This window comes from Panulirus ornatus, chromosome 15 (genome assembly GCF_036320965.1).
Source record: "Panulirus ornatus isolate Po-2019 chromosome 15, ASM3632096v1, whole genome shotgun sequence".
NCBI lineage: Eukaryota > Metazoa > Arthropoda > Malacostraca > Decapoda > Palinuridae > Panulirus > Panulirus ornatus.
In genome coordinates, this window is record NC_092238.1 from 52,751,403 (window position 1) to 52,763,976 (window position 12,574).

Consider the following 12,574-nt stretch of genomic DNA (forward strand, 5'->3'; position numbering starts at 1 on the left):
GTGTGCAAAGTGAGAGGGTTAGGGAAAATGATTTGGTAAACAGAGAAGAGGTAGTAAAAGCTTTGCGGAAGATGAAAGCCGGCAAGGCAACAGGTGTGGATGGTATTGCAGTGGAATTTATTAAAAAAGGGGATGACTGTATTTTTGACTGGTTGGTAAGGTTATTTAATGTATGTATGACTCACGGTGAGGTGCCTGAGGATTGGTGGAATGCGCGCATAGTGCCATTGTATAAAGGCAAAGGGGATAAGAGTGAGTGCTCAAATTACAGAGGTATAAGTTTGTTGAGTATTCCTGGTAAATTATATGGGAGGGTATTGATTGAGAGGGTGAAGGCATGTACAGAGCATCAGATTGGGGAAGAGCAGTGTGGTTTCAGAAGTGGCAGAGGATGTGTGGATCAGGTGTTTGCTTTGAAGAATGTATGTGAGAAATACTTAGAAAAGCAAATGGATTTGTATGTAGCATTTATGGATCTGGAGAAGGCATATGATAGAGTTGATAGAGATGCTCTGTAGAAGGTATTAAGAATATATGGTGTGGGAGGCAAGATGTTAGAAGCAGTGAAAAGTTTTTATCGAGGATGTAAGGCATGTGTATGTGTAGGAAGAGAGGAAAGTGATTGGTTCTCAGTGAATGTAGGTTTACGGCAGGGGTGTGTGATGTCTTCATGGTTGTTTAATTTGTTTATGGATGGGGTTGTTAGGGAGGTGAATACAAGAGTTTTGGAAAGAGGGGCAAGTATGAAGTCTTTTGGGGATGAGAGAGCTTGGGAAGTGAGTCAGTTGTTGTTCGCTGATGATACAGTGCTGGTGGCTGATTCATGTGAGAAACTGCAGAAGCTGGTGACTGAGTTTGGTAAAGTGTGTGAAAGAAGAAAGTTAAGAGTAAATGTGAATAAGAGCAAGGTTATTAGGTACAGTAGGGTTGAGGGTCAAGTCAATTGGGAGGTGAGTTTGAATGGAGAAAAACTGGAGGAAGTGAAGTGTTTTAGATATCTGGGAGTGGATCTGGCAGCGGATGGAACCATGGAAGCGGAAGTGGATCATAGGGTGGGGGAGGGGCGAAAATTCTGGGAGCCTTGAAGAATGTGTGGAAGTCGAGAACATTATCTCGGAAAGCAAAAATGGGTATGTTTGAAGGAATAGTGGTTCCAACAATGTTGTATGGTCGCGAGGCGTGGGCTATGGATGTGCTGGAAATGAGATGTTTGAGGACAATGTGTGGTGCAAGGTGGTTTGATCGAGTAAGTAACGTAAGGGTAAGACAGATGTGTGGAAATAAAAAGAACGTGGTTTAGAGAGCAGAAGAGGGTGTTTTGAAATGGTTTGGGCACATGGAGAGAATGAGTGAGGAAAGATTGACCAAGAGGATATATGTGTCGGAGGTGAAGGGAACGAGGAGAAGAGGGAGACCAAATTGGAGGTGGAAAGATGGAGTGAAAAAGATTTTGTGAGATCGGGGCCTGAACATGCAGGAGGGTGAAAGGAGGGCAAGGAATAGAGTGAATTGGAGCGATGTGGTATACCGGGGTTGACGTGCTGTCAGTGGATTGAATCGGGGCATGTGAAGCGTCTGGGGTAAACCATGGAAAGCTGGTTAGGTATGTATATTTGCGTGTGTGGACGTATGTATATACATGTGTATGGGGGTGGGTTGGGCCATTTCTTTCGTCTGTTTCCTTGCGCTACCTCGCAAACGCGGGAGACAGCGAAAAAGCAAAAAAAAAAAAAAAAAAAATATAAATCCTCCCCTCTCGGTTTTTCTTTTAATTTTCCAAAAGAAGGAACAGAGAATTGGGCCAGGTGAGGGTATTCCCTCAAAGGCCCAGTCCTCTGTTCTTAACGCTACCTCGCTAATGCGGGAAATGGCGAATAGTTTGAAAAAAAAAAAATATATATATATATATATCCCTGGGGATAGGGGAGAAAGAATACTTCCCACGCATTCCTCACGTCTCATAGAAGGCGACTAAAGGGGACGGGAGCGGGGGGCCAGAAACCCTCCCCTCCTTGTATTTTAACTTTTTAAAAGGGGAAACAGAAGGAGTCACGCGAGGAGTGCTCATCCTCCTCGAAAGCTCAGATCGGGGTGTCTAAATGTGTGTGGATGTAACCAACATGAGAAAAAAGGAGTGATAGGTAGTATGTTTGAGGAAAGGAACATGGATGTTTTGGCTCTGAGTGAAACGAAGCTCAAGGGTAAAGAGGAAGAGTGGTTTGGGAATGTCTAGGGAGTAAAGTCAGTGGTTAGTGAGAGGACAAGAGCAAGGTAAGTACAACTACTCCTGAATCAGGAGTTGTGGGAGTATGTGATAGAGTGTAAGAAAGTAAATTCTAGATTGATATGGGTAAAACGAAAAATTTATGGGGGAAAATTGGGGGAATTTTTTGGTCCATATGCCCTTTGGGCATGAAAGAAAATTTATGAGAGGCAAGGGGGTTTTTTTAGCACTGAAAGGGGGTTTCGGGTTTTTTATCACAAAACCCCGGGGTTTTTATGATGGGGGATTTAAAAACAAAGGTGAGTAATGTGGCCAAATTGAGGGAATTAAAGGTATACTGGTTTTTTCAGTGGTTTTAAAGGGAAAAAAGGGGAAGGGGCCTTTAGATTTTTGTGCTGAAAAAGGAAAGGTGATTGGGGAAAACCTGGGTTTTTAAAATTGAGATATTTAAAAAATATAGTTTAATAGAGAGAAGGCCAAAAGGGGTTTTTGGATTTCTTTTTAATTGATAAGGGGCCCCAAAGAAGACTTTTGGATGTTAAAGTGTGAAAAATGCCAAATGAGGGGTGTCTTTAAAATTAACTTGTTGGAAAGGAAAGGTGAAGATTGTGGGGGGTTTTTAGAAAAAGGAAAAGAATTTGGGGGGGAAGGAGTGGTGAGAGTAAAAAGAGCTTGGGAAGGAGACTTGTGTGGGAAGTCCCGGAGAGGGGGTGAGTACAGAAGGGAAAAAGGTTGAGAAAAAAAGGAGGAAGGGGAAATGGGGGGGGAAAAGGGGTGATTTAGGGGAAACAAATGAGGCTTGCGCCCAAAAAAATCTTGTGGCATGAGGAAAAAATGGGAGGGGGGATTAAAAAGGTAGTGAGTGTGGGGGGGAAGAAGAAAATTATTAAAAGAGGAAAAGAGTGGAAATTTTGGGCGTTTTTCAGGGAAAATCCCAAAAGGTTGGGGAAGGGAAAAAGAAAAGGCAGGGTCCCCAAAGAAAAGGGGCAAAGGGGGAAAAAAGAGGGCCAAAAGGGGAAATTGGGGGGGAGGGGTATTTATTAAATTTTAGGGAGAATAAAAAGTTTTTTGGAAGGAAAATAAATAAAGTGCGTAAAACAAAAGGGAAAAAATGGGAAATTTAGTTTAAGGGGGTAAGGGGGGGGTGATAAAAGTTTGTGGTGATGGAGAAGGGGGTTGGTGAGTATTTTGAAGGGTTTTGTTTGATGTTTTGGGTATTTTTTCAGGGGGGTAAGGGGGGGGTTAAAAAAAGGTTTGGAAGATGACAAAAATTTTCAAATTCGGGGGGTTTTTGGAAAGGTATTGCATTGGGAAATTTTTTAAAAAAAGGGGGGGGGCTGTTTTTGTTTCTGGTTTTTAAGGTTATTTTATTTTATGGTAGGGGAGGGGCCTGAGGATTGGCCCGGGAAAGCTTTTAAAAAGGCCATTTTTACAAAGGCAAAGGGGATAAAAGTGGGGTGCCCCAAAATTTCAGAGGTTTTAATTTGTTAGGATTCCTGGGAAATTTTTATGGGAAAAGGGGTTTTTATTGAGAGGGTGAAGGCATGTACAAAAAATTTTGGGGGAAAAGCAGGTTTTTGGTTTCAAAGTGGTAGAGGATGTGTGGATTTAGGGGTTTGCTTTGAAGGGGGGATGTTAAAAAATTCTTAGAAAAACAAAGGGGTTTTTTTGTGGGATTTTTTTTGGGTCTGGAGAAGGAAAATTTTATAGGTTTTATAGAGAGCTTTTGTGGAAGGATTAAAGGGAAAAATGGGGTGGGAGGGAAGTTTTTTAGAAACCCGTGAAAAATTTTTTTCGGGGAAAAGTAAGGCATGTGGGAGGAGAAAAAAGGAAAAAGATTGGTTTCCCCGTGAAAGTTGGGTTTGGGAAAGGGGGGGTTTTTATGCCCCCAAAAATTTTTTAATTTGTTTATGGATGGGGGTTTTTAAGGAGGGAAATAAGAGTTTTAAAGAAAAGGGGAAGAAGCAGTCTTTGTGGGTTAAGAGCTTTTTGGGAAATGAGTCAATTTGTTTTGTTTATTTAAGCGCTGGGGGGCTGATTCGGTAAAAAACGCAGAAGCTGGTGATTTAGTTTGGTAAAGGGTGGGAAAAAGGTGAGAGTAAATTTGAATAAGGCAAGGGTTTTTAGGTACAGTGGGGTTTGGGGGGAATTTAATTTGGGGGGTAAAATTTAAAAAGGAGAAAAACTGAAGGGAAATGAATTTTTTTAGTATCTGGGAGGGGATTTGGCAGCGGAAAAGGGAACCCTGGAAGGTTTTTTAAAAGGGAAAAAAGGGTGGGGGGAGGGGGGGAAATTCTGGGAGCTTGAAGGAATTTTTTAAGTCAGAACCCTTATCTCGGAAAGAAAAAAAGGTAAAGTTTTAAGGAATAGGGGGGTTCCAAAATTTTATGGTTCGAGGGGTGGGGTATTGGTAGGGGTTTTGGGATGGTGGATGGCTGGAAATGGATGTTTGAGGAAAATATGTGGTGTGAGGTGGGTTTTATTGAGTAAGTAATTAAAGGGAAGAGAGATGTTTTGGTAATAAAAAAAGTGGGTTGGGGGGGACAAAGAAGGGGGTTTTGAAAAGGTTTTTGGAAAAATGGAGAGAATGAGTGAGGGAAAATTTTACCAAAAAAAGGGAAAAGTTCAAGGTGGAGGGAACAAAGGGGGGAAATGGGGGGACCAAATTGGAGGGGGGAAAAAGGAAATTAAAAGGGGGGTTTTGGGGTGCGGGGCCTGAAATCAGGAAAGGGGGAAAGGGGTTTCAAGGAAAAAAGGGTTTTAAAATTTTGGACCAAAGTGGTATAAACCGGGGGGCAGTGCTTTCCCAAGGGGGTTTAAACCCGGCATGTGAACGGCTGGGGTAAAACCCAAGGGAAAGTTCCCCTTTGGGGGGTGGATTTTGGAAAAGGGAAAACGTTTTTCCCGGGGCAATTTTTATTAAGCTGGACTGAGTGTTTAACGAATGGGCCTTGTTTTCTTTTTTCCCAGCCCCTACTCGTGACAGGGGGAGGGTTTTTATTTCAAAATTTCGGTGGGGGGATGGGAAAGAATAAAAAGGGAGCAGTAAGAAAAATTGGGACCCTTTTGTATATATGTATTGGTTCCTTTGTCAAGGGGGGCTTTTGGTGTATAGGCCTTTTAAAAAAATAAAAAAATAAAAAAATTTTAAAATTTTTTTTAATTTTTTGTATATACATTTATTTAGGGTTTAGGATTTTTTTTTTTTTACATTGCCTATCCCTCGGGGAACGGGCGGGAAAACCCAAAACCGACCCCCAAAAAAAAAAAAAATTTAAATTTTTTTTTTAAATAAAAAATATTAATATTTTTTTTTTAGGGAAAATTTAATTTTATATTTATAATAAAATATATTATATTATTTTTTATTTATATAAAAAATTTTTTATATAAAAATTTTTTTTTTTTTTTTTTTTCTTTGGGCGCTTTTCCCCCGCGTTTGCGAGGGAGCGCAAGGGGGGAAAAGAAGAAAGGGAAAAGGGGCCCTCCCCCCCCCCCCCCTTTCACTGTAATACACATCCCCACACGCAAAAAAAAAAATTTACTTTCCCACACGCTTTCCCTGGTTTACCCCCCGACGCTTCACATGCCCCCCATTTTAATCCTGGGCAGCAAGTCAACCCCGGTATCAAAATCGTCCAATTTACTCTATTTTCCCTTTCCCCCCCCTTTTACCCCCCGATTTTTAGGCCCCGATCCCCAAACCAAAACTTTTTTACCCATCTTTCCACCCCCAATTTGGTCCCCACTTCTCCTCCTTCCCTTCCCCCTCCGACACATATATCCCTTGGGCAAACTTTTCCCCACTCATTCCTCCATGTGCTCCAAAAACCCTTTCAAAACACCCCCCTTTTTGCTCTCTAACCACGCCCCTTTTTATTTCCACCATCTCCTTCCCCTTTTCGTTACTTACTCGATCAAACCCCCCTTTAAACAATTTTTCCCCAAAATTCTTTTTCCAAGGGCCCTCCTCCTGCGCACAACTCTTCCTAGCCCCCCCTTTGAAAACCTACAACATTGTTGGAACCACATTTCCCTTTTAAAATTCCCATTTTTCTTTCCGAGAAAGGGTTTTCGACTTCCCACATTTTTCAAGGCCCCCCCCCCAAATTTTTTTCCCCCTCCCCCACCCTATGAACCCCCCTCCCCTCCATGGGTTCCAAACCCCTGCCGGGTTTCCCCTCCCCCGATACTAAACACTTTACTTCCCCAGTTTTTTTCCATTAATACTTTTCCCAATTGGGCTTGCCCCAACCCTACGACCTAATTAAACCCTTTCCCTTATTTTTCCCTTTTTCTCTTTTCTTTTTTCTTTCCCCACACTTTTCCCAAAATCAGTCCCCCAAACTTCTGCAGTTTTTTTCCCATGGGAAACGGGCCCCCAGCGCTGTATCATCAGCGAACAACAACTGACCCCACTTCCCAAACTCTCTCATCCCCCAAAAGACTTCATACTTTTCCCCCCTTTTTTCCCAAAAAAATTTTTTGCCCTTACCTCCCTAAAAAACCCCATTTCCCTAAAAAATTTTAAAAAAAAAAAGGAGGGCATCAAAACCCCCTCCGCAAAAACCCACATTCAATGGAACCAAACCCCCTTTCCCTCTTCCCACAAGGGCACATGCCCTTTCATCCCCGTTAAAAACTTTTTTATCTTCCAACAAATTTTCCTCCCCCACCCTAAATTCTTAATTTCCTTCCCCAGAGCATCTTATCAACCTATCATATGGGCCTTTTCCCCGATCCAAAAAATGCCCATTACAAAATCCTTTGCTTTTTTAAGTATTTTCCCCATACATTCTTCAAAGCAAAACACCTTTCCACACATCCCCCACCACTTCTGGGAAACCCAAAAGGGGTCTTTCCCCCAATTTATGCTCTGTACATGCCCTTTACCCCTCAATCAATTCCCCCCCTTTTTAATTTAAAAAGGAAATATCAACAAACTTATACCCCCGTTAAATTTACCCCTCTTATCCCCTTTGCCTTTGTACAATGGGCCCAAGCACCTTTTTCCCCCAATTGCAGTGGAATTTATTAAAAAAGGGGGTGACTGTATTGTTGGCTGGTTGGTAAGGTTATTTAATGTATGTATGGCTCATGGTGAGGTGCCTGAGGATTGGCGGAATGCTTGCATAGTGCCATTGTACAAAGGCAAAGGTGATAAGAGTGAGTGCTCAAATTACAGAGGTATAAGTTTGTTGAGTATTCCTGGGAAATTATATGAGAGGGTTTTGATAGAGAGGGTGAAGGCATGTACAGATTGGGGAAGAGCAGTGTGGTTTCAGAAGTGGTAGAGGATGTGTGGATCAGATGTTTGCTTTGAAGAATGTATGTGAGAAATACTTAGAAAAGCAGAGGGATTTGTATGTGGCATTTATGGATCTGGAGAAGGCATATGATAGAGTTGATAGAGATGCTCTGTGGAAGGTATTAAGAATACATGGTGTGGGAGGGAAGTTGTTAGAAGCAGTGAAAAGTTTTTATCGATGATGTAAGGCATGTGTACGTGTAGGAAGAAAGAAAAATGATTGGTTCTCAGTGAATGTTGGTTCGCGGAAGTGGTATGTGATGTCTCCATGGTTGTTTAATTTGTTTATGGATGGGTTTCTAATGGAGGTGAATATAAGAGTTTTGGAAAGAGAGGCAAGTACGCAGTCTGTCGTCGATGAGAGAGCTTGTGAAGTGAGTCAGTTTGTTCGTTGATGATAAAGCGCTGGTGGCTGATTCGTGTGAGAAGCTGCAGAAGCTGGTGATTGAGTTTGGTAAAGTGTGTGGAAAAAGGAAGCTGAGAGTATATGTGAGTAAGGACAAGGTTATTAGGTACAGTAGTGTTGGGGGTCAAGTCAATTGGGAGGTAAGTTTGATTGGAGAAAAACTGAATGAAGTGAAGTGTTTTAGATATCTGGGAGTGGATTTGGCAGCGGATAGAACCATGGAAGAAGAAGTGAATCATAGGGTGGGGTAGGGGGCGAAAGTTCTGGGAGCCTTGAAGAATTTTTGGAAGTCGAGAACATTATCTCGGAAAGAAAAAATGTGTATGTTTGAAGGAATAGTGGTTCCAAGAATATTATATGGTTACGAGGAGTGTGCTATTGATAGAGATGTGTTGTTGATGGTGGATGTGCTGGAAATGAGATGTATGAGGAGAATATGTGCTGTGAGGTGGTTTGATCGAGTAAGTAATAATAGGGCAAGAGAGATGTGTGGTAATAAAAAGAGTGTGGTTGAGAGATCAGAGAAGGGTGTTTTGAAATGGTTTGGAAACATGGAGAGAATGAGTGACGAAAGTTTGACAAAGAGGATATATGTGTCAGAGATGGAGGGAACGAGGAGAAGTGGGAGACCAAATTGGAGGTGGAAAGATGGAGTTAAAAAGATTTTGACTGATCGTGACCTGAACATGCAGGAGGGTGAAAGGCGTGCAAGGAATAGAGTGAATTGGAACGATGTGGTATACCGGGGTCGAAGTGCTGCCAATGGATTGAACCATGACATGTGAAGCGTCTGGGGTAAACCATGGAATGTTCTGTGGGGCCTGGATGTGGAAAGGGAGCTGTATTTTCGGTGCATTATATATGACAGCTAGAGACTGAGTGTGAACGAATGTGGCCTTAGTTATCTTTTCCTAGCGCTACCTCGTGCACAAGCGGAGCGAGGTAGTTGTTATTTCATGTTCGGTGGGGTGACGACTAGAATGAATAAGAGTAGACAGTAAGAATTGGGTACATGTGTATATATGTATGTGTCTCTGTCAGTATATGTGTGTATACGCTGATATATATAGGTATGTATATTTGCGTGTGTGGACGTGTATGTATATACATGTGTATGTTGAGGGGTTAGGCCATTCTTTCGTGTGTTTCATTGCGCTATCTCGGTAACGCGGGAAACAACGACAAAAAAAAATATATAAATGAATAAATATAATATATATATATATATATATATATATATATATATATATATATATATATATATATATATATATATATATATATATATTTTTTTTTTTTTTTTTTTCTTTGTCGCTGTCTCCCGCGTTTGCGAGGTAGCGCAAGGAAACAGACGAAAGAAATGGCCCAACCCACCCCCATACACATGTATATACATACGTCCACACACGCAAATATACATACCTACACAGCTTTCCATGGTTTACCCCAGACGCTTCACATGCCCTGATTCAATGCACTGACAGCACGTCAACCCCGGTATACCACATCGATCCAATTCACTCTATTCCTTGCAATACTTTCACCCTCCTGCATGTTAAGGCCCCGATCACACAAAATCTTTTTCACTCCATCTTTCCACCTCCAATTTGGTCTCCCACTTCTCCTCCTTCCCTTCACCTCCGACACATATATCCTCTTGGTCAATCTTTCCTCACTCATTCTCTCCATGTGCCCAAACCATTTCAAAACACCCTCTTCTGCTCTCTCAACCACGCTCTTTTTATTTCCACACATCTCTCTTACCCTTACGTTACTTACTCGATCAAACCACTTCACAACATATATTGTCCTCAAAGATCTCATTTCCAGCACATCCATCCTCCTGCGCACAACTCTCTCCATAGAACACGCTTCGCAACCATACAACATTGTTGGAACCACTATTCCTTCAAACATACCCATTTTTGCTTTCCGAGATAATGTTCTCGACTTCCACATATTCTTCAAGGCTCCCAGGATTTCCGCCCCCTCCCCCACCCTATGACCCACTTCCCCATCCATGGTTCCATCCGCTGCCAGATCCACTCCCAGATATCTAAAACACTTTACTTCCTCCAGTTTTTCTCCATTCAAACTTACCTCACAGTTGACTTGACCCTCAACCCTACTGTACCTAATTACCTTGCTCTTATTCACATTTACTCTTAACTTTCTTCTTTCACACACTTAACCAAACTCAGTCACCAGCTTCTGCAGTTTCTCACATGAATCAGCCAACAGCGCTGTATCATCAGCAAACAACAACTGACTCACTTCCCAAGCTCTCTCATCCCCAACAGACTTCATACTTTTCCCTTTTTCCAAAACTCTTGCATTCACCTCCCTAAAAACCCCATCCATAAACAATTTAAACAACCATGGAGACATCACACACCCCTACCGCAAACCTACATTCACTGAGAACCAATCACTTTCCTCTCTTCCTACACGTACACATGCCTTACATCCTCGATAAAAACTTTTCACTGCTTCTAACAACTTGCCTCCCACACCATAAATTCTTAATACCTTCCACAGAGCATCTCTATCAACTCTATCATATGCCTTCACCAGATCCATAAATGCTATATACAAATCCATTTGCTTTTCTAAGTATTTCTCACATACATTCTTCAAAGCAAACACCTCATCCACACATCCTCTACCACTTCTGAAACCACACTGCTCTTCCCCAATCTGATGCTCTGTACATGCCTTCACCCTCTCAATCAATACCCTCCCATATAATTTACCAGGAATACTCAACAAACTTATACCTCTGTAATTTGAGCACTCACTCTTATCCCCTTTGCCTTTGTACAATGGCACTATGCACGCATTCCGCCAATCCTCAGGCACCTCACCATGAGTCATACATACATTAAATAACCTTACCAACCAGTCAACAATACAGTCACCCCCTTTCTTAATAAATTCCACTGCAATGCCATCCAATTAAGTATCATTAAGTTTTAGGGAGAATAAAAAGATGTTCTGGAAGGAGGTAAATAAAGTGCGTAAGACAAGGGAGCAAATGGTAACTTCAGTGAAGGGCGCAAATGGGGTGGTGATGACAAGTAGTGGTGATGTGAGAAGGAGATGGAGTGAGTATTTTGAAGGTTTGTTGAATGTGTTTGATGATAGAGTGGCAGATATAGGGTGTTTTGGTCGAGGTGGTGTGCAAAGTGAAAGGGTTAGGAAAAATGATTTGGTAAACAGAGAAGAGGTAGTAAAAGCTTTCCGGAAGATGAAAGCCGGCAAGGCAGCAGGTTTGGATGGTATTGCAGTGGAATTTATTAAAAAAGGGGGTGACTGTATTATTGACTGGTTGGTAAGGTTATTTAATGTATGTATGACTCATGGTGAGGTGCCTGAGGATTGGCGGAATGCGTGCATAGTGCCATTGTACAAAGGCAAAGGGGATAAGAGTGAGTGCTCAAATTACAGAGGTATAAGTTTGTTGAGTATTCCTGGTAAATTATATGGGAGGGTATTGATTGAGAGGGTGAAGGCATGTACAGAGCATCAGATTGGGGAAGAGCAGTGCGGTTTCAGAAGTGGTAGAGGATGTGTGGATCAGGTGTTTGCTTTGAAGAATGTATGTGAGAAATACTTAGAAAAGCAAATGGATTTGTATGTAGCATTTATGGATCTGGAGAAGGCATATGATAGAGTTGATAGAGATGCTCTGTGGAAGGTATTAAGAATATATGGTGTGGGAGGCAAGTTGTTAGAAGCAGTGAAAAGTTTTTATCGAGGATGTAAGGCATGTGTACGTGTAGGAAGAGAGGAAAGTGATTGGTTCTCAGTGAATGTAGGTTTGCGGCAGGGGTGTGTGATGTCTCCATGGTTGTTTAATTTGTTTATGGATGGGGTTGTAAGGGAGGTAAATGCAAGAGTCCTGGAAAGAGGGGCAAGTATGAAGTCTGTTGGGGATGAGAGAGCTTGGGAAGTGAGTCAGTTGTTGTTCGCTGATGATACAGCGCTGGTGGCTGATTCATGTGAGAAACTGCAGAAGCTGGTGACTGAGTTTGGTAAAGTGTGTGGAAGAAGAAAGTTGAGAGTAAATGTGAATAAGAGCAAGGTTATTAGGTACAGTAGGGGTGAGGGTCAAGTCAATTGGGAGGTGAGTTTGAATGGAGAAAAACTGGAGGAAGTGAAGTGTTTTAGATATCTGGGAGTGGATCTGTCAGCGGATGGAACCATGGAAGCGGAAGTGGATCATAGGGTGGGGGAGGGGGCGAAAATTTTGGGAGCCTTGAAAAATGTGTGGAAGTCGAGAACATTATCTCGGAAAGCAAAAATGGGTATGTTTGAGGGAATAGCGGTTCCAACAATGTTGTATGGTTGCGAGGCGTGGGCTATGGATAGAGATGTGCGCAGGAGGATGGATGTGCTGGAAATGAGATGTTTGAGGACAATGTGTGGTGTGAGGTGGTTTGATCGAGTAAGTAACGTAAGGGTAAGAGAGATGTGTGGAAATAAAAAGAGCGTGGTTGAGAGAGCAGAAGAGGGTGTTTTGAAATGGTTTGGGCACATGGAGAGAATGAGTGAGGAGAGATTGACCAAGAGGATATATGTGTCGGAGGTGGAGGGAACGAGGAGAAGAGGGAGACCAAATTGGAGGTGGAAAGAT